Source organism: Ambystoma mexicanum, chromosome 3p, assembly GCF_040938575.1.
Source record: "Ambystoma mexicanum isolate Mex_15411 chromosome 3p, UKY_AmexF1_1, whole genome shotgun sequence".
NCBI classification, from domain to species: Eukaryota; Metazoa; Chordata; class Amphibia; order Caudata; family Ambystomatidae; genus Ambystoma; species Ambystoma mexicanum.
Window position 1 is genome coordinate 917,187,366 of NC_090925.1, and position 26,859 is coordinate 917,214,224.

General features: G+C 44.6%; 1 long non-coding RNA gene across 1 annotated transcript; it reads left to right on the forward strand.

The window, feature by feature from the left end:
• The first annotated feature begins 1,773 nt into the window (after positions 1-1,773).
• On the forward strand, positions 1,774-17,916 carry LOC138581109 (uncharacterized). The gene is made up of 3 exons (XR_011304438.1): positions 1,774-1,853; positions 17,576-17,673; positions 17,808-17,916. It is a non-coding gene; the product is annotated as an uncharacterized lncRNA (long non-coding RNA).
• The last annotated feature ends 8,943 nt before the right edge of the window (positions 17,917-26,859 follow it).

Here is a 26,859-nt window from a genome sequence, read left to right on the forward strand (position 1 = left end):
AGGCAGTGGGGACTCGGAGGAGCCATTCCCTGACCAGGGAAACAGCCTTATGGCGGGAAAAACCCCTGGAGATCCTTGTGAAGCTGGGTGATTCCATAGATGATCTGACTCTGAGTAATTGAGGCTTCCCAGCTTAGCAGTAAGAGAACAAAGGATATTGGGGCCAGGCGGAAGTACAGAGGTCCGGTAAGTAAAAACAGTGAGAAATCCCACTGAAGAGAACCCAGGAAAACTCAGCCACAGGACAAGGAGATTCCTTGCATGAACGAGTGTGGTTAACGACAGGAGACACCCATGAAACTTGCAAGCAAAGGGATGCCAGCAGTAAGGAGGGAGAAGCATGGAGTATATTGGAGAAAATGCCAGCAGAGGTGGGGGGAGGAGGGGCTGTGCCCAGAGGGAATCCACAAACAAGCAAAGAAAACCACAGAATGCCGTAAAGGGCGAGCCGGGGTGAAGTGCAACAGCAGCGTACCGCATGTGTAAGCAAGAAGAGAGAGGAACGCTGCTGTGCTCTGCATGGAGAACAGCTAGAGTAACAGGTGTACTGAAGGTAGAGATGAAAACACAGGGAAGAATTAGGCAAAGCAAGGTAGTGAGCTACGAGCATTTTACCCAGAAGTGGAAAGGGTTGCCACGCTCCGACAGGCGACATTGGAGCCGGTATAAGCCTGAAGCAGCCATCTTGAGAATGACTAGACCGCTAGCAGACGTGGGCGAAGGAACGTAGCAGAACACTAATGGAGCTACCAGCGTTTCCATAACCTCCAAGGTTGGTGCATGACACCAACAAACGCAGCATGAAAGTGCACAAGGTAAAGCTACAGTCCTACTGTCCATTTCCACCAGCACAGTGGAGGAGGTTCTCACTGCCACTAACATCAGCTAGTCAGTGACAGCTGGAGCAAGCAAGGCAACAGTGCTTCTTCATTCAATTCGAAGTGAGGATCCCATGGAAGGCCCTGAGCGGGAGGGGAATATCCACTGTCCCCCATCCATGGTTTCACTGACCACCCTTCAGCCCACCCAGTGGAGACCTAATGCTGTTCATGTCCTCTTCGCCAGGAATGTTCTACAAACACAAACATAAAAATCGAGCTAAGTCCTCACAGCCAGCAGCCTGTAACCACCCATCAGCGAAGTCAGCTGTCTGGGCTTGCTTTTCCTTCAATGCAACCAAGACCAACATTGTGGTCTGAGACATTTGCAAGGAGGAGGTCAGCAAATGCAAAGTGAGCTCCCATTAGTGTACATCAAGGAAAATTATCAATATACAGATGCACATTTTTGCCGCGAAGTCCATTTGCGTCATGCTAAACCTTTTGTAAATTAGGCCTATCACCTTGCAAGACACATTCACAAAGCATACTGTAAGGATGAAGCAGACAGGCAGCGATATTAGAACTAAAACAGACTTTATTCAGGATAAATGGGTCCAAGAAAAAATAAAAATGAAGTCAGAGTTCTGGATTAGCCTTCTTGCTCCATCTGTAATAAGGATTGATCTTTATAAAGTGGCGACTAATCTTCATATGCCCAGAGCGTCTCCGGTAGAGCGTCTCCAGTTTAGCTCTCTCTGTTTCTCCTCCGATATTCTGCAAGAGATCAGGAAAGACACACACACGCCCGTCATTTGTCTCTCCCTTATATAGGGGCTGGAGGTGTTTAGGCCAATCAGGAAGGGTTTGGTCGGTTTCTCTATAAATATCCCCATAAGCCCCGCCCCTGTTTCCTTTCAAACGAAGTTCGCCATAGTGCCTCTCCCGCCAAAGCCGGCAACCCACGTGGGATCCCTGCCTCCAAGCAAGCCGGTACTGCTGATCCTCTCGGAGTGTTGCTGCTCAACAAGGAAGGTGAGTGACATGTTAATGGAGGGAACGGTCACTGCTTCGGTACCGTCGGCCGTGTTTTCCTGCTGTTCTGGAAAGGAAGCCGAGTGATATGTAGCTGGAGGGAACAGGGGAGCGGGCACTGCCAGGTCACTGTAGGCCATGTCTCCCGTGATTTCAGCTCCATTTGTCTCGCTGCCGTCACCCGCATGTTTATTAACCCCCGGAAGCAAGATACATCGTTGTCTTTCCCATTCTCTGGGTCTCGCAATGAGTGGGTTCCTAGACTGCCTCCCTTCGTTACCGCTGTGCTTCAAGTTCGGCAGCCCCTCAATCTGCCCTTCTTCCCTGCTCTTCTCCACGTTCAGTTCTCTCAGTTCACAGATAACTTCTGATAAGGGATAAGAGCGGTTGGCTTCAGAGCCAAGGGGTCTGAATATCCAGGTATCAAATTCATTTCTGGCACTTGAATATATATGTGCTCACTGACAAAACATGTATTGCTGCCTGCCACAGCAAACCCATAGTTCACACAGATAAAAAGAGCAAATTGCCATGCACAAGACGATTTGGATGGGGTGCTTGGAGAAGCAGGCATTTTATGACCACAAGCATCCTGCCGCTTGATAGGTCACGGCTGTGACAGCACTAATGCGGCCTCTGGACCTGCTGCAATTTTCAGGTGTGGAGAATCCTGGCGTTGGTGCACTCATGACATGCGCTGCACTGACATGGAAGATCCTAAATTGGCATTGCTTCCCTCACACTGCTGTCCCGGGGATGCACAGCCAAGTCCTAGCACAGCTTCACAGGCCACTTGAGGAATCTGAGGCTGATAGGGTGCACCACACCAGGGACATGTGGACAAGCCTGCACGGGACAGACTACGGAAGAGTGACAAATGTAAAGGGACACCGAGCACCCCTTCAGCAGGTGATGGTCTGCATGCAGCGCTTCAACAAGATTACACACAAAGCTGGGCATGTAACTCGGGGGCGTCATTGAGGACTGGCTTTGTTCCAAAGCTCTTAATGTTGACTTTGTCACAGCAGTCATAGGCAGCATTTTCGGTGCAGCCCTTAACCAGGAGGAAATAATGCACATCCCCTGTATCTCCAGGTGTCTGGTTGTTACCTAGCTGGCATGTTGCTTAATGCGTGGAAGAGATGAGCCCACTTGAACTACTCCTACAGCGCAAGGAATACCTTGGCAGCTATCAGGCTGCCACACCACCAAATCAAGGTAGAGGTTGTCACCTGGTGGAGCTCGACCCTCTATATACTTCAGCACCACCTTTACCATCATTGTCTATACTATGACACATCTGCATACCGAGGCACCGATCTGTCAACTAGCCAGTCTGAAAAGTTCTAAGGCCCTCACAAGAGGCAAGCATGAGGGACGGTCAAGAACAACCGGGTCTTAGTGAAAGTCTTCCACTGATGTGCATGGTGGAGAGGGGCGTGAATACCATGCGACATCAGGTTCACAGTATGCAAGGGATTCCGAGGAATCGGTGAGCCTTTTTGCCAAAATGTTATTGTGCCTGCACAGCACCCACTGCATTTGTGCCATGAAGGTGAGTGACGTCCACCTGCTGGCAACCTTTCTGGTCCCAGGTTTCTGGGACCGTGTGAAGGGCTTATTTTTTGAGGTGCACCTTCAAAAGCACAATTAGTGAACGGTGAAAAATATTTTACCATCCAAAGTACAGGAGGCCTTGGGTGGCAGTTGCACCCCAGCTTGTTACCCCCAAGTCCATAATGACACCAAAGGAGGCAGTGGCTTCATTCCTTTTGGCGTGGTGGTGCTGGTGCCCCCCTCTGGTCTAGGCTGGGCTGTTGGTGGTGCTGATGCTCCCTCTGGTCTGGGATAAGCTGGTGGTGGTGCTGGCACTGCTTCTCCCTCTTGTTTGGGCTGAGTTGATGGTGGTGCTAGCCTTCCACTTGGTTTGACTCTCCCTTCTCTGATGGTTGCTGCTTCCATCCTTATCTCCTGCGCTTCTTCGGTGGCCATACTACATCATCTCCATCTGGGTTGGTGTCATCGTCTGCAGCAATGACAACGTGGTGGCTTTCCCCATCCACTTGACCGGTGATGGCAAAGTCGATGGTGTGGCAATGGACACATCTCCGTCCTGCGGCTCCTCAATGATGGTTGCCTCATCCGAGTCGGACTGTTGTGCTGGGAGAGGTCTTAAAAACCTACTGTTGCTTAAGCTAATCTCGTCATGGAGAAGTCCATGAGAATATTAGATGTGGCTTCACTCGTTGTTGTCGCCATCGTAGTAGTGAAAACTGTGGCTTTTGTGACACTGCTGTCCACTGGTGTCATCGCTGGTTGCTGCTGCTGCTTTTGCACCTGCCACTCCTCGTTGTGGGGTGGGGTGCTGACGCCGGTGCTTTCCGCTTATGGTGATCCTGCCAACATCATCCTGGGGCTACTGGCCCTTCCGGACGAAGAAAAAGGAAAACAATGGGGGGAAAAAAGGGTATAGACAAAGCCAGTAGAAAGAGGGCGCATTATCAACCAAACAGAAAGTGAGTGAGGCACCTGAAAGTAGGATAATGAAAAATAAAGGGGAGAGAAAGTGAAATGGTTGGCTCAGCTTGCAGTCTAATTTCTCTGGAATAGAATCCTATTGATACATAAAGGAGCATCTAATCAGAAACATCTGCATTTATCCCTGCATCAGCGCAGCTACCGTGCGGGTATTGAACTGAATGCATTGCAGGGGTCGGAGGAGGCGGGGACAAAAACATCCACACTGCTCACATCATCAAATTCATAGTTCCTGCATGCATGATTTGGACAAATGCATCACATGAGACAAGGGAGGCGGGGACGAAGGCAACTGCGCCACGTGTGCTATCGTATTTGCAGCTACCGCATGCATGGATAGGATGAACACATTGCAGGAGACGAGGGAGGTGGAGATGAAAGGAACTGCGCCTCTCGCGTTATCGCAACTCCTCCACGTGGATTAGATGAAGGAATTGCAGGAGATAAACATGGGGAAAAGTAATTGTAATTGGTTATTTATAACGCGCTTAATACCCGGAGGTTTCTAAGCATGGACCAGGGAATCGAACCTGTGTTGCTCCGTGTCATCTTGCTTCCAAGGCGAGCGCAATGCCCGTGAGCTATCCTCCCGAAAGTAGCCAAAATCCCAACAAAATTCCACTTTTTTGAGGAAGCTTAAAAGTATCCACCAGCAAGCAGAACCCAAGCACAAGGCAGAAAATAATAACTCAATCCTGAAAACATCTGCAGAAGCGGAAAATGGGATTCCACCCACCCCCACTAAGTAATACCACTCAGATTACCCAAACATTTGGAGGAAGCCACCGTTGGAAGCTTCCATTATAGTATGTGAGGTCCAATCAGTGATTAAAAGAATGCAAATTGGGAAATCATAGAGCCCAGACAGTTTTTCTCTGAAAGGTTCAATAAGCTGTTGTTACATAAATTGTGCAAAAAATGTTCAGTGAGATCCTTGAGGTTCAGTCCTTTCTCCTCTCCTTCTTAGAGGCCCCAATTTAAACTCTTCTTAAAGAAGAGCAAGATCCTACTAATTGGGACTCCTACAGGTGTAAAACCCTGTTGAATGTTGACACTAAGGTGTTTAGCAGAGGGTTTTCAATGAACATCTTCGTAACCTCATTCACACAGATAATGGGGGTTTCTAAAAAAAAAAACTATCCATCTGATCTATGCAGTCAGGTATCATGAAGCTGGCCCAGTGCTGACATCTTTCGATGCTGAGAAGGCTTTAGACCGGGTCAGCTGGAGATTTCTAATAGACACATGTTAGTCATTTAGCTTTGGCCCCAAGTCGATTAGTTATATTGGGGAAATATGTTTGGTGCCCAGAGTCTCAACGTGTGTGAATGGGGTTTCTTCTAAGACCTTTAGTTTTGATATGGGCATACAGTGGGGTATCCACTCTCATATCTGCTGTTTGCGTAGGTGAAGGAGTCTTTAGCTAACCTAAGCAGGCTTTAAATGCAGGAGACGCCAGTGGTACCAGAACCATTGGGAATGGACAAAATGCCAATCTTTAATTTATCCTCATCCACGCTGGCCAACGATGAATTAGAGTTATTAGCGAATGGTCTATCTTTTGTACCGGTGTCCAAGGCAGATGCCTTTACTTGTGAAGTCGAGTTACAAAGGTTCTTTAGAAACATCCGACTAAAGCACTATTTGGAAATTTACTTACCAAGTTTGAATAAAAATGAGAGAAGAACACATGATGAATCAGACTGTGAACATTACTGGTCTTAAAAACAAATCCCAATTCACTCCTACCATCTCACGTGTGCCCACCAGAAATCCTGACATTTGAGAACCTAGTGATAAAAAAAACACAAGAAGCACTTAAAAAGAAAAATTACCATCATGATAACTTAAAGAAGGAAGAGAGAGAGAGTCTGAAAAATCTATGCGAAAATAATCTGTTGACTATCAAACCTGACGAAAAAATGGCAGAGGCATCGTCGTTGTGGATACTTGTAAATATGAAGAAGAATGCCTCAGACTTCTGAGGGATGTGGGATCATATAGAAAACTGGACCATGACCCCATTGATAGACTCTGGTCTGAAATTACCAGTCTTATGAAACATGCATACAATGAGAAATGGAAAAGTCACGAAGAACAGATATATCTGTCACAAGTCTCTCCCCTTCTCACCTGTTTTTCCTGTTTGCTTGCGACCTTCTTTTGTGACTTCTTTCGCACAGTCCGGGATTTGTATAAGCATGTGCGCGGGTCTTCGGATTCCAGCGTGCTTCGTTCAGATTGTCCGGCACGGAACCAGGAAGGAACAATGTCCGCGCGTGGAGGCACGGAAGCCGTGACTCGAGCACAGGTGAAAATCCAGGAAAGTTTGGTAAAGTTTGAAGGATGAAAGGAAAGGAGGAGGAATCAAGGAACTAGGAAATAGAATTCAGGAAATTAGCCCTGTGCGAACTCTGGCAGCACATGTCCAGCTACGGCGAGCAGTAGCATTGAGACGCACAGAGCTGTCTGTTTTGTAGAACGTAGAGCGTGTAGCGCAGAGAATGGCAAGCAGCGTTCCGCATCAAGCGGCCATGTTGGAAGGATTACTGAGTCCAATCCCCTATGTGTCAGGGACCACGAAGTCCAGAAGGGCTACATTGATTTTTGTATATGCATTTTGTCTGAAAAATTACAGAGGAATATGGTGTTCTTTGAAATGGTGAGTATAGTGTAAATGCCTAGATGCTGAGAACTTTGATGTATATTTTTTTCTTGAAATTACATGTATTACATTTTTGGTTTAATTAAAACTCCGTGGGTGGTGCCTATCTGAGTGCAGACATCCCCGTTCTTTGGGGCACGGCTAATTTCTGTCTTTTTTGTTCTCTATGTTTTAATTTACTTTTTGACTGGCATGGGGACTGGGGCAGATCTCGTTGTTCTGCTTTGTTTCCCCCTCTGCTCGGTCATTTTTTGAATACACGCAGCTTTGTGTGGTTGCTCGTCTATACGGACCTTCTATGGGTTTGTTTTAGGGCGGGCTCCTGTGCTGCACCGGTGATGGATTTGTTGGTATTATTGAACTCGTTTTGGCATAATTCCGGGTGCTTAGAGGATTGGGCGTACATTCCCTTACCGATCCAAGATGGCGGGTGATGTACGTGTACGTTCTTTTTGCCGTCATTCACGCCAGATTCCATCATTAAATGCTATCTACGCATGCATACTCTCATTAGTGACTTGATCCTGTCTGTCGGGCTGATTAGTGCGGCTACCGGGTACTAGAAAGTCTGATCTTGAGTGAATGGAGTTAGACGTTACTCTGGTAAGTGTACATGCTCTCCTGTTGGAGGAACGTTTTGGATTTAGCAATGTGGTTGATTTGCGGGTAGTGACTTAACTTTATGAACAATTTGTGTTCTGCTGGTACAGGCGAATGAGGACAACGGTTGTGGTACGGTTTAACATTGGAGGTCCGGTCCCTGTGGTATGTGGGGATCTTACATTTCTGTACCCTTAGATTTAACTACCATCTTCGGTGGCGGCTTTTAGCTCCCCCGTGTGGGGACGAGTGCATGGTGCTATTTAACACTGTGGTGTCTTATGGGCTTTGGGGTCCCCTGTTTTTGGTGTAGTCACTTTCACCCTCAGGGGCACTCTTATTATTTACACGGTGTGGTGATATGGTTTTGGTATAGAATACAGCGCTTGATGCTCTGTTGAAGGATATAGCGTTGTTGGCACAACTTGAGTTACATATTTTATTATTTGTTTTGTTTGATTAGGATTTTGTTGGAAGACGTTAATTCCCTGTGCCGAGCGCCAAGGATGGTATCGGGTGGTGTTGGATTAAGGTGCTGTGAATGTTTGTTTCTGATTAGTGCCCTGTCTGTACTCTCATAGGTGCACCTCCCCGAGTGGATTTGGCCTGTGGAACATTTAGGCTTCCCATGCCCTGAAGATGGATTGTTCTCCAATCCGAAACGCGTTGGCTGTATAAAAACACATAGCGAAGTCTATTTGGATGTTTTTTTGAAAGGAAGTCATTTGATGCCAAAGCTGTTTAGTTGTGGCTCTAAAAATTGTAATTGTATCATGTGGGTTTGAAGCAAAAAGTCTCAGAGTTACATATGGACTTTTAAACTATGAATCATTTGAAGCCCAGCACTGCTTGAAATTATCTTGTTGTTTATGAATACAAGCCCTATGAGTTAATAGGGGTTCATTGATAAGTGTGCTTACTTTTTGTGAATCAACTGAAATTTCTTTGAGAATGTTATTGCTTTATGTTTACTAAACTACATTTGTTTTTTTAATTAAAATCCCTGGTTGAACTGTGTTCTTTGAAACATTATTGTATAAATCCTGAAAATATTTTTCATATATATGTAAAGTGGGGACTTTGAAACATTGTTATACTTACTTTGGGTTCGGAGGGACCCTTTTGGAGTGCATCCTGGGGGTTACTATACGGTGACGTATGGTTTTGGTTTCGTTCCGGGATTTGTATAAGCGTGCTTCATTCAGATTGTCCGGGCAGAACCAGGAAGGAACAATGTCTGCGCGGGGAGGCACGGAAGCCATGAGTCGAGCACGGGTGAAAATCCAGGAAAGTTTGGTAAAGTTTGAAGGATGAAAGGAAAGGAGGAGGAATCAAGGAACTGGGAAATAGAATTCAGGAAATTAGCCCTGTGCAAACTTTGGCAGCACACGTCCAGCTACGGCGAGCAGTAGCGTTGAGACGCGCAGAGCCGCGGGGGCATGTCTGTTTTGTAGAACGTAGAGCATGTAGCGCAGAGAATGGCAAGCAGCGTTCCGCATCAAGCGGCCATGTTGGAAGGATTACTGAGTTCAATCCCCTATGTGTCAGGGACCACGAAATCCAGAAGGGACGCAGACGGCGGTTCATGACAGTATGCCTCCTCTGAAGCCCAGCTCCTCCGGGTTTGCCCGGATGTATAAGATGGTATCTTCGAATCACCCTTGGTGCATTCATGTTTGACACAGGTTCCCAAGTGCGCTCACTGGGAGAGTATCCTTTCGATTCGACCAAATATTGTAGTTGACCACGTCGGTATCTAGAGTCACAGATTCTGGAAACCTCATATTCGAGTTGGTCATTGATAATCACTGGGGTAGATCTTGGAGCAGTTTGAGAGGGCTGAACATATGGTTTCAACAGAGAAGTGTGGAAGACTGGATGGATCCTTTTCCATGATTCTGGTAGCCTAAGTCGAAAGGGCACTGGATTGACAATTTCTTTTATAGAAAAGGGCCCATAATACCTGGGAGCCAGTTTATTTGGTTGCAGATGTCGAGGAAGGAGTTTCGAGGATAACCAGACTTTATCGCCTACTGAGTAAGAAGGCCCAGGTCTTCTTTTAGAGTCGGCATGATGTTTAACGTCTTTTCGGGCCTTTTCTAAGTGTTCCTTTGCTTCTTTATGTACATTAATAAGGGTTTCAATCCAGGAATCAACCGTAGGAACTGGGGTAGGGTTTGGGAGAATGGAAGGTAGAACTGAAGGATGAAATCCTTGACTACAGAAGAAAGGACTGGTGTTGATAGCTGAATGATCTGAATTGTTGTAAGCGAATTCGGCCACAGGTATTAAGAGTGACCAATCATCCTGGACCTTAGTGGCGAAGCAACGAAGATACTGTTCCAGAGTTTGGTTTACACGTTCAGTGGCTCCATTGGTCTGTGGGTGATAACCTGAGGACAAGGTACGTTGGATTCCCAGTATACGACATAATTGTTTCCAGAACTGGGATATGTATGGGGTCCTCGGTCAGAAATGATTTTGGAGGGTAGCCCATGAAGCCGGAATATGTGTTCCAAGAAGATTTCGGCGAGTTCAGATGAGGATGGCAGTTTGTATAAAGGTGTAAAATTAGCCATATGAGTGAACAAATCAATGGTAACCATGATAGTTGTGTATCCCCTGGAAGATGGTAGTTCCATGATAAAATCTGTGGCGATGAATTCCCAGGGTCTTGTTGGTATTGCTGGTTGAAGCAGTAGACCTGCCGGTATCTTATTATCATTTTTGTTCTGATTGCAGACTGCACATGCCTGGATATGGATCTGGATATCCTCTATCATCCTCGGCCATCAAAATTGTCTTTGTATTAAACGGAGGGTGTTTGTGATGCCACGGTGTCCTGAATGAAAAGTATCATGACATAGGCTTGTGATCTTTTGCCGCAGTCCAGGAGTGGGGATGACCAAGCGATTGTCCTTGAACAGATATCCATCCCTTGTCTTAAGTTTCCATCGATTGTTTCTCTTAAACTCCTTCCAGGTTTCAGAGGACTGAATTTGAATTTGAATATCCTCCAGGAGGGTGATTGCTTGGGCAACAAATATTGTGTGGGGAAACATCTTAGGAAAAGTCTGATCTTCAAGGGTTTCGTAATCAGGACGTCTGGATAAGGTATCGGCTATTATGTTCTGTGTTCCAGGGACATGATGGATTTGAAACTGATATTGAGCAAAAAAGAAGGCCCAACGGGCTTGACGACTGTTTCTACACTCTAGGGATTGCAGGACTTGAAGAATCCGATGGCCAGTGCGCACATGTACCAGGTGTTTGGCTCCCAGGAGAAGATGACGCCAATCAGTGAAGGCTTGGAGGATGGCTAGCAGTTCCTTTTCCACGACAGAGTAATGAGTTTCACTGGGAGTCAAGGTGCGAGAAAGATAGGCGATGGGGTGTTCTAACTTATCATCAAGTTCCTGTTTTAGGACTGCCCCAAAGCGTAGTTGGAGGCATCAGTTTCCACAAGAAAAGGGCGATCAAAGTTCGGTTGAGCTAGAATGGGAGCTTGTGTAAACTCCGACTTCAACCATTGGAAAGCCGTATCTTGGGCTGAGGTCCACTGAAAGGGGGTATCCTTCTTTAGCAATGTAACAATAGCATGTACAATCTCCGAAAAGGCTGGTATACATTTCCGTTAGAAGTTAGCAAGCCCCAGGAAGGATTGAATTTGTTTTACAGTAGTTGGAACGGGTCAGGATAGAAGGGAATCTACCTTTGAGGGGTCCATTCCAATCCCCTTAAGGCTAAGAACGAATCCAAGATAGTGAACAGTTGATACATGGAAAAGACACTTCTCAGGTTTGGCCAGGAGTTTATGTTCACGTAGACGTTGTAAAACTGCCTTTACGTGTTCTTCATGTTTCAGATGGTCCTTGGAGTATATCAGTATGTCGTCCAGATATATGACCGAAGAGGAACAGCATGTCAGAAAACACCCGGTCCAGAAAATGTTGGAAGACCGCTGGGGCATTAGCAAGTCCAAAGGGCATAACCAGGTATTCAAAATGGCCAAAGGGTGTTCTAAAGCTGTTTTCCATTCGTCACCTTCCTTTATACGAATTAGAAGGTAGGCACCCCTGAGATCTAATTTTGTGAATACTACTGCACCTCTTACTGCTTCCAGGATATCCAAGATGAGAGGCAATGGTAGCGGTCCCTGGGAGTACACTGGTTAAGGCCACGGTAATCTAGACATGGTCTAAGCTCCTTGGTATCTTTCCTGGGAACAGAAAATAATGAAGCGCCCGCTGGGGACTTGGATGGTCGTATGGTGCCATTTTCCAAGTTAGTATCCAGGTATTCCCGGAGGGCCCTCTTTTCAGGTTCTGATAAAATAAACATTCTCCCAAAAGGGATCACTGCTGAAGGTTCAGTATCGATGGCACAATCCTCAGGTCTGTCAGGAGGAAGAGCTTGAACTATGGCAGTTGAAAATACATCTGCGTAAGCCTGAGAGGCCCTGGGAATTTGTATGATGTTAGAGACAGTGACTGACTTTGCTGGATTTCTTGCGAGTTTTCAGAGGACTTTGGTAAGGAATCTAGGAGTAAGTAGTGGGACATACCCTGTTCAGAACCAAGAAACAAGGAGCCTGCAGCCCAATTGATGTAGGGGCTATGCTTCTGTAACCAGGGCATGCCTAGAACCATTGGATAGTGGGCAGATCTTATGATGTCAAATTTGATCCTCTCTTGATGGTGATTTATAGAGAGTAGGATCTCTTTAGTTTGAACGGTTATGGGTCCTGGAGATAGGGGTCCTCCATCAATTGCCTCTACAGCTTGCATCGTCTCTCGAGTTTCATGTGGAATGTTGTGAGTAGTGACCCAATCATGATCTATGAATATACCCATGGCTCCGCAATCCACCAATGCCAGAATGAAGTAAGATTCTTTCTTGGAAGGCGATAGAAAGGCCTGAAGAATCACAAGCTTATTTGGTCCAGGAGACTTCAAGGAAGGAATTGATGTGGAGCAGACATCATTCTCCCGAAACTGTGCCCCATCAAGGATCGGGAGCTGGTGTTTCCCGAACGCCGTGGAGGAGCAACAGGGCACTCTCTGACAAGATGTTTATCGGAGGCGCAATACATGCAGAGACCAGTGTGAATATGGCGCATCCTTTCTTGTGGGGTAATGGGTCCACAGAATGTCCCCAGTTGCATGGGTTCTGGATCTGAGGTCAGAGAAACTGCAGGTTCTGGGATAGAATGGTGGTCTATTATAGCCTTTTGGAATGATAATTTCGACTTCTTTTTCTCTGCCTTTCTTTCCTGGATTCGAAAATTAATTTGCAAGGAAAGGTCCAAGAGGGCCTGGAAGGAATTAGGGCGAGCTACCCTGGCTAGCTCGTCCTTTATTTCTTCATTCAAGCCTCTGCGAAAGAGAGTGAAGCTAGCCTCTTGGGACCAATCAGCTTCCTTCATAAGTTGTTTGAAACGGGTGACATAGGTAAGCATATCCTGGGATCCTTATCGAAAATCAAGTAGACGTTCTTGAGCGCTGTAAACCTGCTCAGGACGATCAAACATGGCCTTTAGGGCTTCCACAAATCCATTGTAATCATCGAGGAGGGCGTCGCCCGAATTGATTAGGGGAATTGCCCAGGTTAATGCGTTGCCAGTGAGGTGTGATATCATAAACCCCACCTTTGATCTAGGGGTGGAAAAGTAGTAGGGCTTGAATGTGAAATGCACCAAGCATGAATCAAGGAAGGCAGGAAGGGTCTTTGGAGAGCCATCATATTTGTCCACCACTCCTCCCAATAACACACTTTCCTTAGTAGCAGAATCACAAGACAATACCAGCTGCTTTAAGGCAGCGTTCTCAGCTTTAAGGTTTTGAACTTCTGTGGTGAGTTCCTGCATGCCTCGCATGAAGTCTTGAACCGCGGCTTCCATCCCTGTATCCGTATCGATTTTTAGGCGTCTCAATCTGTCACAAGTCTCTCCCCTTCTCACCTGTTTTTCCTGTTTGCTTGCGACCTTCTTTTGTGACTTCTTTCGCACGGTCTGGGATTTGTATAAGCCCATGCGCGGGTCTTCGGATTCCACCGTGCTTCGTTCAGATTGTCAGGGACGGAACCAGGAAGGAACAATGTCTGCGCGCGGAGGCACAAGAAAGTTTGGTAAAGTTTGAAGGATGAAAGGAAAGGAGGAGGAATCAGGGAACCGGGAAATAGAATTCAGGAAATTAGCCCCTAGCGAACTCTGGCAGCACAAGTCCAACTATGGCGAGCAGTAGCGTTGAGACGCGCAGAGCCGTGGGGGCGTGTCTGTTTTGTAGAACGTAGAACATGTAGCACAGAGACTGGCAAGCAGCGTTCCGCATCAAGCGGCCATGTTGGAAGGATTACTGAGTTTAATCCCCTATGTGTCAGGGACCACGAAGTCCAGAAGGGACGCAGACGGCGGTTCATGACAATACCTATGTAAAAACCACCCTAAGAAATGGGCGTTCTACATATTACCTAAAGTCCATAAAAATCCATTACACCCACCAGGCAGACCTATAGTCTCTCCTATAGATTCCCCACTAGAACTGCTGTCAATATACACCAAATTCTTTCTGAAACCCTTTGTACAGTTAATGCCTGCATATATCAAGGATACGACCAATATGATTATCATAAGTGACATACAGATGGATAAAGATGACATTCTTGCGACAATGGATGTAGAGTCACTTTATACTTCCATCCGACAGATGGAATGTCTGGGAGTCTTGGTCACCTTTCTTGACAAACGATTGACTCCCCATATTCCACCGACTGGATTTATCCTGGAATGTGCGAGGTTAGCGATAAGCGAAAACTTATTCTTATTTAAGAAGCAACTGTGTAAACAACTCAGAGGGGTCAGTATGGGTGCAAAATTTGCATCTGATGTGGCAAACCTATACATGGCCATCTTTGAGGAGGCAAACATCTTGGGTATGAACAACAAGTATCAACAACAAGTGTTCTGTGACAATTTAGTCACTTGGAAATGCTTTTTGACAATGGGCCTCATTACGACTCTGGCGGAGTGAACCGCGCCGTAAAAGGTGCCGGCACCGTTGACTCCGTACCGCCGCATTACGAGTTCCCCTCGCGGGACACGGTGAGCACGCCTGGGAAAACCAGGCGTGCTTACCGGGTCCCGCGAGGGGAAGAGGTAGCAAACAATGGGTCATCTCGTAATGGCCCGTTGTTTGCTCCCTCTCCCATTCTCAATCAGCCCTATGGGGGCTGAAATGGGAATGGGGAAGGACCGTGTCCGGGTCCTCGGAGGGTGGAATTACCGGGCCTTCCGAACTCGGAATGGCCCAGTAAGTCCTCATTCCGAGGACCCGGACCCCGACGCGATTTCGGCGGCAGCCATGCCGCCAATAGCGGCATGGTTACCGCTGAACTCGTAATGAGGGCCAATATGTTTTTAATCTGGAGGGGGTCAAGCGAGACATCACTGTGGTTTTTAGAATGGATAAACATGTGTGATCAAAACATCAAGTTTACCCTTGAGTGGGACCGAAAACAGGTCAGTTTTTTAGACCTGTTGATTCGGAAAAATGATAAACTGGAGACGAAGCTGTTCAGGGGAAAAAAAACAGACAAGAACAGTCTTTTGCACTTTTCAAGTTTCCACCCCGATGGACTCAAATTGAATTAACTGTTTCACAGTTCCTACGAATTCGTAAGAACTGTAGTAATATAAATGACTTTCAGGAAAATTCAACCATCTTAAAAGAAAGACTGATTTATAGGGGTTATCCTAAAAAACGAGTGAAACAGCATTACAAAAGAGTGGCTAATACACATCAGGACATTTTCCTCGCCCCACGGTTGAGACTGATTATTGACCGTCTAATATGTGTGTCCACATATTCCCCCATTAGCAATATGCGGAAGAAAAGCATAAATAAAAATTGCCACCTGATAAAACAGAAGGGAAATTTTGTGAAAAAACCTTCATTCGCCTTCAAACGGAATATCAATCTAAGACAAAGATTGGTGCATACTTACACTGAGTCGGAAGTTCACCAGACAATGAGAAACCAATGGGGCCTACCACCTATTGTTGACATTATAAATGTGGCAATTGTGTGGCCTGTCCCTACACAGAGACCAGAAAAATCTCTGAATATGGGAAAGTCAAATGGACCATGAAAGGACACACTAACTGCCTCACCAAAAATGCTGTATACTTAATCATGTGCCCCTGTAAGATGCTGTATGTGGGCAAAACCACCCGCCAAGTGCGCCAACGCATCTCAGAGCATCGATCATGTATCCGCAATAAAATTGAGGACAAACCATTGGTTGAACACTTCAATAGACTGGGTCACACGGAACATGACATAAGATGGTTCGTGTTACAAACCATTAAAGTACCCATGAGGGGAGGAGATATGTCAACGATGTTGCATCGGCTAGAACAAAGATGGATCCACTCCTTGGAAACTGTGAAACAGGGTTTAAATATTTCCATTGAGTGGAATAAACTGACAGTATACTAGACCATTTTGGGATTTAGCTCAATGCCACTGAAGACTATAGATGCATTTGCAGTGTGATGTTACATGCACCCCACACCGGGATGGTAACTCATGGATATCTAAAACTGAGACTCATATAGAGGTAGAACTCGTGAATTGCTTGACTATATAGACACGTGTGTAGTGAGTCAGATAGTGTGGACTATCCCCCATGGGCATGATTCAATCTATGACATTTGTTTGTAAAATGATGTGTGGCAACTTAGACCATACATGCCAACCCTCCCGATTTAAGCGGGAGACTCCCGATTTTTCTGTGAAAAATACTGTTATTTTTCATGTACACCCGCCTAAAAGAATTATTTCCCCAATACATTCCTATGAGGGAATTGTTGTCTCACGATTTCTCTGAAGAAATCTCCCTCCCAGGTGCGTCGGAATGTTGGCATCTATGTTAGACCTATACACTAAGACAGTGCCATCCACCACACTCACAGAGTTAAATACGTACCAGCACTGATGGCACGCCAGCAGGCGCCTGTAGTCACATTGACAGGTTGTATTAAATAATAATTTCTCTTGTATGGAGATAGGTGGCTATGATCCCTTAGCGGCACGCACATCCAAATTAATCTGTGACATTGTTTGTCAAAGATCACTCAATGGTCTTCTTGTTTTTATTCTATGCAGCAATTTAGACCTATACATTTAGGTATTGTGATGCATTCACTTCATACATCAAGCTAGTCCAACATGGAGGTTTGTGTTTTAGTCCTCTTTCTAGCCCAATTATTCATGAGGCATCCCTTCAGGTAGAGCAACGGATTTCCAGTGGGTCCTTGTGTATCGTTAAGTCGCCGCATTTTCTGCCCGCTTTTGAACATTGAGGAAGATATGAATTAGGAGCAGCAATGTAAGTTTTTGCTACCTCGAACGCTAGGATGCTAGCGCTCATGCCTGTGAACAAGTAGATGCGCAAGGATTATGTATGTATTTGTACATCCGCGCGCCCCATGCTATGTTGTATTTGTTTACACAACGTTGGTGAACGTAAGCGGCTTTTACGTTCGCGCCCAAGTATATCTTGCTAGGCTATTAACACAGCCATACATCAAAGTGCTTTACATTGATCTTGACTTAATCATCAGTGCACGCAACGCTATTTGGGCTTTAGAAGCCAAGGCGTTGGGGTGTACACAAGGCAGTAAATGTTGACAATCTGAGTGACTCCCATAAGTGGCTGCCTGAGCGCAGAGAGCCACACATTCTTTGATCTCAGACATTAGTGATCATCCTATGGGGTCCACGCTTATATAGGCGTTTATGGATGGCAATTGACTGCACATGGGTGCCTATTTTAGATACTCCCTTGTGAAGGTGATAGTGTAGAAATAAGAGCTACGTGTACAGGAAGTACAAATGCTCCTGTGTTTTCTATGTTGCAGCACGCATTGGATACCTAAAACTACCGGAACATGAAACAAGCTGCACGTGATTTTGAACCACGAATACCACAGTGCAGTTGATGAGGATATCCATTAGGGTAAGATTGATTTACGGCTTCTAGCTGAAGCATGATTATAATTTGGTACAGATGTATCATGTAGGAGGGAGCAATGATGTGAACTTAGAACTTACACATGAACTTACACATGCCCCTGTTGGTTTCCCCCACAGTTGGTAGAGGATTCTAATTCCTCGCTGCAATTGGGAGCAGCTATAAACTCGACTGGTCCATCTTGAGCCAGATGAAGATGAGATCTCACTTTGAGTAGTGCCATCTCCATAATAAGTAAGTGGACATTCACTATTTACCTCTGCTGTATGTTAGTGATTTAAACTCGGACTTAAACTGATAAAACAGGGAGAATGGAGTTCACTGTGTTCTCTGGGTTGGTTTGCAAGCTGCCCGTAACACGTTGCACTGGAAGGCTTGCTGGAAAGATTCCCTCATTTACACTACCCCCATTATACACACGCGGGAGGTGAGTGTTAACCCGTATGATAATTTTTTGACACATACACACAAATAGTTTGTGTCGCCAGAAACAAGGGGCTAGAGACTAATGTGTTGTTATTGTTTATTATAGATCTGTACCAGAAGACACTGTTCACCTAAACATTGTATAGACGAGACAAGAGTTGAAGTCTGTCTTGATCCTGAAGAAGGTCGTTGACTCATGGGCCCATTATGCAAGGGCCAGTTATACGACTGAAACATATGTAGATCCAACAAATAAGCTGTGGAACTATTCCGCATATATACACACAAAGAATGGTCACTGGTGTAACAAAAATTGTACATTGTTAGAGGTTTTTATGTCACAGGAGAATTCTTCTGGACATGTTTTGTTGAAATGAATCATTATGGTATGGAATGAAAGAGTGTATGGTTGGTGATGAGATTGAAAATATGTCAAATATTGTGATCATTTCATGTGATTAATGAGTAAACAATAACCCAAGTGTTATCTTGAAAAGAATAAAATATATTTTTTGATATAAAGATTGTTCATTAATTACACATTTAATTGCTTTAGCCCCAATAGCAGGGTCCATTTTCTTTTGTATCCATGCAAAGGTAACTAGCAATGTGGGGCAATGGTAACCAGCAATGTGGACTAATGGTAACTGGCAATGTGGGGCATTTGTAACCAGCAATGTGGGCTAATGGTAACCAGCAAATATGGGGCCATGATAACTGGCAATGTGGGATAATGGTAAACAGCAATTTGGGGCAATGGTAAATTGCAATGTGGGGCATTTATAACCAGCAATGTGGGCTAATGGTAACTAGCAATGTGGGGCAATTGTAACTAGCAATGTGGGGCAATGGTAACCAGCAATGTGGGCCAATGTTAACGAGCAAAATGGGCTAATGGAAACCAGCAAAATGGGCTAATGGAAACCAGCAAAATGGGCTAATGAAAACCAGCAATATGGGCTAATGGAAACCAGCTTTTATGGGGCAATGGTAACCAGCTATTATGGGGCAAAGGTAACTGGCAATGTGGGCTAGTGGTAACTGCAATGTGGGGCAATAGTAACCAGCAATATAGGACAATGGTAACCAGAAATGTGGGGAAATGGTATCTGGCAATATAGGGCAATGGTATCTGGCAATGTAGGGCAATGGTAACCAGCAGTGTGGGCTAGGTAACTGCAATGTGGGCTAATAGTAACCGGTAAAATGGGGTAATGGTAACCAGAAATGTGGGGCAATGGTATCCAGCAATGTAGGGCAATGGTAACCAGCAATTTGGGGCAATGGTAACTAGCTATTTGGAACAATGATAGCCAGGAATGTGCGTCAATGGTAACTGGCAATGTGGGCAATGTTAACCGGCAATGTGGGCTAATGAAAACCTGCAATGTGTGGAAAAATGTAAATTGCAATGTGGGGCATTGGTAACCAGTAGTGTGGGATAATGGTAACTTGCAATGTAGGGCAATGGTAACTGTCAATTTTGGGCAAACGTAACCGGTGATGTGGGCTAATGGCAACCAGTTATCTGAGGCAATGGTAACCGGCAAAGTGGGGTAATAGTAACTGGAAATGAGGGTTAATGTTAACTAGCCATGTAAGGCAATGGTGACCGCCATTGTAACCAGCAATGAGGGCTAAAGGTAACCGGGAATGTGGGGTAATGGTAACCGGCTATGTGGGGTAATGGTAACCGGCTATGTGGGGCAATGGTAACCAGCAATGTGGGGCAATGGTAACTGGGAATGCTGTGTAAAGGTAACCATCAATGTGGGGCATGGGTAACTGGCAATGTGGGGCAATGGTAATTAGCAATGTGTGCTAATGGCAAGAAGAAATGTGTGCTTATGGTAACCGGCAATGTGGGGCAAAGGTAACCAGAAATGTTGGCCAATGGTAACCTGCAATGTGGGCCAATGGTAACCAGCAATGTGGGCCAATGGTAACCAGCAATGTGGGCTAATAGTAACTGGCATGTGGGGCAAAGGTAACCAGCAATGTGGGGCAAAGGTAACCAGCAATGTGGGGCAAAGGTAAGCAGAGATGTGGGGTGATGGTAACCGGCAATATGGGCCAATGATAACCAGCAATGTGGGCTAATAGAACCCAGCAATTATGGGGCAATGGTAACCAGCAATGTGGGATAATGGTAACCAGCAATGTAGGAGAATGGTAACTGCCAATGTTGGGCAATCGTAACCGATGATGTGGGCTAATGGTAACTGACAATGTGGGGCAATGGCAAACAGTTATGTTGAGGCAATGGTAACTGGCAATGTAGGGCAATAGTAACCGGCAATGTGGGTCAATAGTAATGGCAATGAGGCCTAAAGTTAACTAGCTATATAAGGCAATGGTGACCGACATGGTAACCAGCAACGAAGGCTAAAGGTAACTGGCAAGGTGGGGTAATGTTAACTGGGAGGTGGGTTAATGGTAACCAGCAATTTGGGGCAATGGTAAGCAGCAATGTGGGGTAATGTATTGCATTAGCAGCTTACTTGCCCGTATTTCTGCTGCATCTTCAGTGTTTCACTTGGGACTGGGATCTTCACCACCTCCTTCATATATGCACAGTACTACCAATATTTTAAAATCCTATTCCTGATATTAGTAAGCGGTACAAATATTGTCCTGTTCCCCTCCCCACACTACTCCTAGAAAGCTCGTCTTTAACTGGATCACCAGCCAAAGCTGGGTCCACAGCTCTTGCACACCCCTTGACACTGTAGATGACCCCTTTTTACTTCTTCCCTCTCACACCTTGGCAACTAAGCCGCTTCTCTTTCCTGGATTGCTTCTTATCTTTTAGACAGCACAGTATCTTTCTCCTGAAACACCAATACTTCAGATCCCACTTAGCTCTCCACTGAAGTCGCTTCAGGTTCCATATTTAGCCCAGTCTTCTTTAATGTCAGCACCTCATCTCTTGGCCATTTTCTTACCACCACTGGTTTCTCTAATTGCCTATTCAATGAGGACACCCAGATCTATGTATGTATGTATGCATCCAAGTATGCATCTAGGTATGAATGGGATTTGAAACGCACACAACGGCCTCTGAGTAAACTGAACAGTGTACACAGGGCATGCATCCAGGGATTCCAGTGGGGCATAGGAGTAGCAAAGGAACTGTGATGGCATGACGTGATGGAGTAAGGAGGCTGACGAGGTGTGGTCGTTTTTGATTATAGACTTTTATTAAGTGAAGTAAGAAACCTATCTTTCCCTACTTCCAAAGGTGGCGTTTCCCTCCCTCAACCTAGAATAACTCAGGTGATGGTCAGGACGTAAGTCAAAAGAAAATAATATACCATCCACTGGCCAAACCAACTGCTCTATCCCTGCCACTAAGAAAAGTGTTTGTCTCCCTGTGGTCACCTCATCAGCGTTCTTTGTTGATTTCGTTCACTGTTAATCTTTATGTCCCTTTGTTTCAGTCCTATTAGGCTTCATGGACGAGACAGTGAAACTATAACACACAGTATTAGTCTCTATTTGGAAAAAAAAGGAAGGAGTCAATAAGGGGAAGACATCTAGGGGCAAAGATGTATGGAGGTTTGTCACCATACTGGAGTGCCTGTGCCCATGATGGCAGTCTCTCCCTATGAGGTTCTGCCACTTTCTACCAACCCTAGGTGGCCACTTTCTACCATCCCTAGGGGGATTATTGGGTAGCAGCCTCACCCCCCTATCCTCATAGGGAAGGCCTCCCCTCTGGGGAGAAGTGGCAAGCTCCAGTGAATCGTCACAATGGGTAGCAGAGCAAGAGATTGGGGAAATAATTTGGAAGAGAATAGGGATGAGTGGGTAATCAGATATTGGCAAAATGCCCTTTGAAGAGGAGGGTCTTTAACTTAGCCCAGGCCCAGGATACAGTGTGGCTACTACTGAGCTTCAAGACCTTTTAAGACCTCTTTTTACCTTGCTAATTCTAGGTTTGGACAAATTGCTGACTGGCTTCATAAGGACTGGTTTCATTATCCCAGTCCACTTTAATTCTAGGTAAATGGCTGAATATGGGGCCAACTTTGGTAAATGTAAAAGCATTTGTGAAATACATTTTCAGACACAATTAGCGCTAGAATACAATTCTCGCCCCACAATTCAGCACCATACAATGCTGCCTGTCTGGCCTGCATTTTATAAATGCCTAAAATGGGGCCCACCGCTTTATTGCCGTAACAGCCCAAACATTTCTTGATAAACTGCACATACGTTCACCTCGCTTTTAAAATCTTTTGCCAGGACCCCATATAAGCCAAGCCCTTCTACCACTTTGTGGCTAGTGATGGCATGCCCAAATACACTATCTGAAGAATTGAGAGTCTCTTAGGCTCTCCCACCAAGCTCCAGGGCTGTCGGCTTGCGATCTATATTATGAAAGTTAACTCCTCTCTCACTCTCTCTCTAAATCCAAAGAAATGTGAGTTAGATATGCATCCTTAGAGATAGATTATTAGAATGGTGTATTCATTTTCTTTCAAATCAGTGGTCACACTATTCCAAAAGTCTCATGTTTTTAGTTTTGACTACTGAACATGGAGTTGCCCCTTCTCTCTAGAAAAGTCTCCTTTTTCTTTTCCACCAAAATCCTAAATATCTGGCAAGCAATTTTTGTTTTCTCAGAGGAGGACAAAGTCAGATTTTTAATTCAGGACAATGTATTTTTCTTTATTTCCCTATATTCTTTGCCAAATTAGAACTCTGTATATCTCTTGGGTTTTGATATGTGTCGAGGTTTTGGTGACAACAGGGTACATAATATCCACCACTATTCCATATGATTCCCAGATCCCTGTGAAAAGAAAAAGGTATCTGTTTTCAGCCTTTAAAAGGGGGAGCATTATCAACAAAGCACAGCATTCTAATGTGTTCCTACTTGGCACGAAATAGATATTGGCACCTTAGATTATGAATAGTTAGCTTCCTGTATGCTTATAGCAACATCTATAATTAAGCTCAGCCTGCAGCTGTTTCCCAGACCATTGTTCTGTCATAAGTTAAAAATAGCAGTGCTGCTTACAGTTTAGTGTAATTGATAAACAAATGTATGTGTGTATTTCCCTGGGGCGTGTTTGCACAGCTGTCATAGAACATCCTGTATTTTGGCAAACTAAATTGAAAGACACGACTGTGTTTTCTGCTGCCTGCTCGAGCCTTGGTGTGAGTGTTCAGATTTGCTGGCATTCCTGGCATTCCATTGTGTAGAATTACCCAAACAATGGTGGGTGGATGATTTTGAATACATCTGAAACACTGGTTTTGGTTTGTCTCCCTGTGTAAGAGAGGGTATTCCCAGTCGTGGGTCCCTTGCTTGCTGCGCCATAGGGAACCAAGCTGCATCTCACTGAGGAGGCCCAACAAAGCCAAAACATGTCTAAGTTTGCTCCTGTTCCATGCAGAGGGGACCTGGCCTAGCAGTTTGGGCAGAGCTGTTCCGATTGGTGGCAGTACCTGACTAATTTGCATATGGCTGGACCCCTTTTGCAATGGCGCAGATGGGCAAAAAATACAGTGGTGTGAAAGGTTGCCCAGAGCAATGCCAGTTGTTAAGATTAATTCAAAACCTTCCACCCATCACATTTGGGGTTTTAGTTGGTCTCCCTATGTGTGAGAGGATATGCCCAGACGTGGGTCCCTTACTCTCTGCACCATAGGGAACTAAGCTGCACCTCCCTGAGGAGGCCCAACAAGGCTGAAACATGTCTGGGTTTGCTTGCATTTCCATGCAGAGGGGACCTGGTCTAGCAGTTCGGACAGGGTGTTCCCATTGGTGGCAGTACTTGACTGATTTGCATGTGGCCGGACCCCTTTGCAATGTTGCAGACCGGCTAAGAAATTGTGGTGTGGAAGGTTGCTCAGGGCAATGCCAGTGGTTCAGATTAATTTGAAATCTTCCGCCCATCACTTTTTTTGGTTGTATTCCATTGTGTATAAATCATCTGTGGGTGAGCAGTACAAAACCCCTCCCACAGCATTGCTGTTTCACAGCTGCTCTGCTCCATCATTCCCCTGTCTCACGCTGTATGCTGGGTCACAGAGCGGCAGAGGGACACATGCAAGCTGCGCATGAGGTGCTGTAGATTCAAAAAGACAATAGTTTTACTTTTGTATGGGCTTTGGGAAGCACAGTTTGCTTATAACGTGAACTGTTTTTCCTTAGTTAAAAGAAACATGCCTTGTCAAAGGCAATAGTTTGAACTTTTGTACAGGCTCTGGGAAACACACTTTACTTAAGCAAATTCACATAGCGCTACGGTACCAGTGTCTATTTACACTGTGTATCAAAACTATAAACATCTATACTCACTCTCTAGCCCATGTCTTTGAGATTATAAAATCATGACATCTATACCATATAGACTTTATGTCCAGTTCATATAACATTGATATACATTTGTATATCAAAATTGATAAACATGTTTGATATCATGATTTTTTAGGAAACTTTAAATACACATTTTATATAAAAATGTTATATAAAAATACACATTTTTATATACATTTCTTTATACAAAATTATGATTTTTATGTTGATTTTAATATACATTTGTATATCAAAAATATAATGTTTTATATTGTTATATTACAATATTCATTTTTATATTCATGTATATATACATTTTTATATTATAAAGATATAAACATTGTTTGGTATCATTTTCCACTGCCTATCACATAGGTGTGGGGGACCCCTCTACGACTTCATCACTGCGCAACTCTCCAAAACCCTATATTCACAGTCCCTGTCTTCAGAGCTCACTATACCCTCAACCCCCGTCCAAACACCACCACCACCAGGGATGCTCTCATCTTCAAAGCATTTTGATATAAAATGTATATTCACTTTTTTATAGGTAGGAAAGGCCATTTGAGCAAAGTCACACATTCCACAACACCACCTTGTAGCCATCGCTAGAAGTTCACCTCCCGTTCTGAGCCACAACAGCAAGGCATTGTGGGTATGCAAATTAGCCCACATACAAACCTTTTTCTCCAGGAAATTGCCCTTGTCTAAATGGGCAGTGCTACTTTATACATAGCTTAATCAAAGGAAGACAGATATTTGTAAGGCTGCCAAGACAACTACATACCTGGTTTCATCCTTATTAGGGTTAGTCAGTGCAGTATAGTCCTGACAGCCTTGTGGTTGGAGCATTTGGCCAAGTTTTCACAACACCAAGAAAGTTATGTTGGCTTTAAAAAGGTTTGAAAAAAACCCTTTCACCTGAAGTGTGAAAATGGGAAAGTAAATTTGAGCCAAGTCACACATGCCACAATGCCACCTAGTAGTCGTCGCTGGATGTTCACCTCCAGTTCTGAGCCACAACCGCAAGGCATTGTGGGCATGCAAATTAGCCCAAACGCAAACCTTTTTCTCCAGGAAATTGTCTCTGTCTAAGCAGGCAGTGATACTTTATACATAGCTTAATCAATCCAAGGCAGCCATTTGCAAGGATAAACATGTTATATCAATTGATATGAAAATCATACCCACTTCAAATAGAAATATTCATTTGATATAAAATTGATATAATCTGATCTTTTTTATATCAAATGTATATAAAGTTTTTATCAAAGCATATAAAAAGGGGGCATAACTAAAACCGGAAACAGGGGGCATGTCCACCTGTCAATATTTTGATGGAGACAAAAGGGGATCCTTATACTACCCAGACAACTTAACTTCTACTACTGCATTTCCTGTGCCTCCCACTGTACCTCTTTACAAGTAAACTAAATTCTCAAATTTGCAACACACGCTCTGCTATTTTCCCATTGACAGTCACTGCCTCAATGCCAGCTGCTCGCCATGCATACCTCTTCAAATGTCTTTGACTCATTTTTAAAGCACTTTCGGACTTCCCCTTTTTCATGCCTTTATCACCCAACACTCCACACCTTGTACCCTTTGCTGGTACCTCTCTCATTTTCTCTGTTGCCTCGCACTCCCTGCACTGCCTCTCACTTCTACTCGTTTTCTCTCCATACCCATATCCATTGAAACTCCCTTGTCACTGCCATCAATATATCAAATATTACCACTACCCTACATTTCAATTTACCCCTAAAATTCCATCTCCTCTTTCATGAAAGCGACCCTGCTGCAAGCCAGGGCATCACACCCACCCCCACTTGATTCCCTGCTCACCCAGTGTAAATCTTGTATATTGATACCTGTTATTTAAATAGTCTTTGCTTATTTTAATGGCTCTCTGTATTGTTCACAATCCATGCTCCATTATAACATGTGCTCTCCGGTGGCTTTCAAAGAATAACAGCTTCTCCTTTATTGTAAAACACACAGCTGTGGGATTGCTTTAAACTATACTCCATTATATTGTACATATTTCTTGTTGAAACAAAGTTCCCTGATAAATGAATACAAATGCAAAACCATTGGAGCAAGCTTTTTATTAACCACCTGCAAAGTTGCATAAAATAAATAGAAAGGAGCATTAGTCCTCTAGGAGAGGACAGAACTTTGACAGGTGGTGGCATAACTTGCAAGTGCATTGGCCCGTTACTCTGAGCTACCAGGTCCAGGCTGAATCTACACTTAGCTTTTAAATACATTCTGTATATGTATTCCAAAGAGCAGGAAAGCAGGAGTTAATTAACTGAAGACATATCTTACACTAATGGCCCCACATTTTAATCATGGGCTTTTCATTTTACTTTAGTCCAATGTATTTAATCAAAGCAAACCAAGATTACACCTCCCAGAATGGAATGTAGTCT